We start from the raw sequence: 3,026 nt of genomic DNA, 5'->3' as shown, positions 1-3,026 counted from the left end.
ACACTTGAACCGGAGCTGGAAGCTCCGCCACTGAGACCCTCTGGGCTCGGAGATGTCTCCAAGAACGGCACATTTCTCCTGGTCAGGCGGGAAACTGAGGCCCAAAGACCAAGAAACGCTGGCTTATGGACACACATCGTGGAAGGGCAAGAAGGGGCTAGAATTCAGGCTCTGGGATTCTCGGTCCTGGACTGTGACTCCTGTATCCCCTCCACCTCAGCACCCTGCTGGACCCACAGTCAGAGGGAAGAGCCTTCCCTCCCCAGCTGCCGAGGCCTTTGAAAATGGCGCCACCTGTCGGCCAGGCTCAGGATGGCGTCTGAGTCCCGGATCGGGATGTGCGGGAGGGCGGGGTTCTAGATTCCCAGACAGTCCCGGCTTAGAAATGCATAGAAATCGAGTCTTTTTTGTTTTTGTTTTTAAGTCACTTTTAAAAGGCTTTAAAATAACGTATTTTTTTTTTCAATAAAACCTTACTGCCAAAACCTCTTCATAAGACGAAAGTACGGTTTCTGTGCCCTTCAGCCTGAAGTCTAAGCCAATTTGCCTCCCATTGTACAGATGGAGAAACTGAGGCATGGGGAGAAGAACCTCAAGTTAGTCATATACCTGTTTCAAGCCCCCTCAGGATTCGTCTTGGTTTCCCCTCCCCCGATTGCCCTCCTTTGCAGAGTTCTGGGGTGTTAAGGGCTTGAGTGACTTCCACCCCACTATTTATAGCATTGCTGCTTGTCGCTGCTGCCCAGGCCAGACGTCTAGGAGGAGCCGCTGCATCCGAGGTGGGTTCTGGAAGATGAAGTTTGAGTAGGGGGCAAAAGGGAGTAGGAGGAGAAGGCCAGGGAGCTCCCCATCCCGCCCCTCATCCCAATGGGAGAGCTGAATGCATTGGGTAGAGAAGTACTTGGTCCCCTCCTTCCCCACTTAGTCCCTGGCTGTCTCCGAAGCCTCCTGCAGGGTCCGAAACTGCCAGCCCAGAAAGTGTGCAGGCCCCCAGCAGTGCCTGAACCCAGTGCCTGCAGTGCCCAGTCCCAGCCCCAGCGTGAGGAAGAGACAGGTGTCCCTGAACTGGCAGCCACTGACGTGAGTGGGCAGTCCCTCCCCTACCAAATCCTCCCTCAGGAACTCCCAGCTTTGCCCCCGTTTCCTCTCCCCCTCCCTCCCCCACTCCCTCCTCTCTCTCCCCCTTCCCTCCCCGGCTCTTTCTTTTGCTATCAGCCTGTCTGTCTGTTTCTATTTCATCCCTTCCCTGCCTATCTCAGGCTCTTTCCATCTCTGCATTATTTCTGTCTCTTTCTTTCTAGTTACCTGTCTCTTTTCCTCTCTCTCTTTCTCCCTGCGTCTCACTGCCTGTCTCTATGTCTAAGTCTCTCTCCCACTTCTTTCTCTCCCCCCACCCCCATCATCTCTCTTTTTCTCAGGGTCTTTGTTTCTCTCCCACTAGAGGCCTGGTCCCCATAAATGGGTGTTGTGGGGGGAGGGCTGGGCAGAGCCGCTACTGAAAGACATTTTCCTGGCATGGAGGCCCTTTGGTGGGGAGGTCAGCTTAACTCGGTGACAGCAGCTTTTCCGTCCTCTCCCACCCAGGCTGCAGGAGGCCAGAGCTCTACTGAAGCGGCGGCGGCCCCGGGGGCCTGGGGGCCGGGGACTACTGAGAAGGAGGCCCCCACAGCGTGCTCCCGCTGGCAAGGCCCCGGGTAAGCACATCCGCCTTTCCTCTGCCTGGGGCGAGGGGGGTTCCGGGCCAGATAAAGCCGTCTGGTTCCCACGGTCCAGCCGCCGCCTCCCCCCCGCCCCCGTTGTAGCTCAGCCCCCACCCCCAGGATGAGGCCCCCTCTAGGGACCCCAGCGTCCGGCCCTGCGAGGTGAGCCCAGGACAGGACCAGACGCAGGCCAGAGGCACTGACCCGCGAGGGTGGGGCCGGGAAGCCAGGCGTCCGGGCTCCCCGCGGCCGAAGAGGGAGGGCGCTGGCCCGTCAGAAAGCTCTGCCGAACCAGCCCAGACAACAAAAGCGATTGTGCGGGTTGGCGCCTGCCTGGGCACCGAATGCTCAAGATTGCGGGGCGGCTGGGGGCCAAAGGCCTCCTCCTGTTTCCCGAATCCTCCCCCTGCCCTCCTCCCACTCCAGCTCTTGACCCCTATTCTAGAATACCCCTCATCTCAAACACCCTCAAAACCCTCCTCTTGCTGTGGCCTTCAGTCCAGATGTGACCCCTCCCCCTAAAGTCTTCCAGATGTGAGCCTCGGGCCAGATGTTAGTACCCCCGCCCACAGTCTCCCTTTATCCATTGTGACTTCTCCCACCAGGTGTGGGGTTCTGGCCAGATGTGGCTGTATCTTTGGATGTATCCCCGCGCCCCCCCCCCCCAGCCTCCTGCCCAGGATCTAGATGCCCAATTCCTTTATGTGCCCAGGTGCAGCGACCCTTCTCCCATCCCTCAGATATCCCACCTGACTGCCCAGATGTGACATGATAGCCCCTATCAAGATGAGGCCCCTTTCTCTGTGCCCAGGGCAGAAGAGGATCAACTTTTAGCTGTCTCCCCAAATGCGGCCCCTACTACTCTTAATGGATTTCCTCTTTATGGATTCAGCTCTGTCTGGGGGGAAGCCCGCCCGCCCCCACCTGTTCCCTTCCCCGCCGCTCCCCTACAGGCCTGGTCCACTTGTTGGTGCGCGGATGGGGACAGAGGGGGCGCCCCGCTCACCCCTGCGAGTCTAGCGCCCAGCCTGCGAGCTTCTGGCTAAGCGCCCAGCCCCACGCGCCCCCGCGCGGCCGCCGGGGAGGGAGTGGTGGGGAGGGGGGGCCTGAGCGGGGGCGCGGCCGCCCTCCCCCGCGGGCGGGCGGGCGGGCGCGGCCGGGCCCCTCGGGCGGGCTGGGCACATCTGGGCAGTCAGGTGGGATATCTGAGGGATGGGAGAAGGGTCGCTGCACCTGGGCACATAAAGGAATTGGGCATCTAGATCCTGGGCAGGAGGCTGGGGGGGGGGGGCGCGGGGATACATCCAAAGATACAGCCACATCTGG

The sequence above is a fragment of the Piliocolobus tephrosceles genome, chromosome 21 (genome assembly GCF_002776525.5).
Source record: "Piliocolobus tephrosceles isolate RC106 chromosome 21, ASM277652v3, whole genome shotgun sequence".
Taxonomy (NCBI): Eukaryota; Metazoa; Chordata; class Mammalia; order Primates; family Cercopithecidae; genus Piliocolobus; species Piliocolobus tephrosceles.
This window is presented reverse-complemented; position numbering follows the sequence as displayed.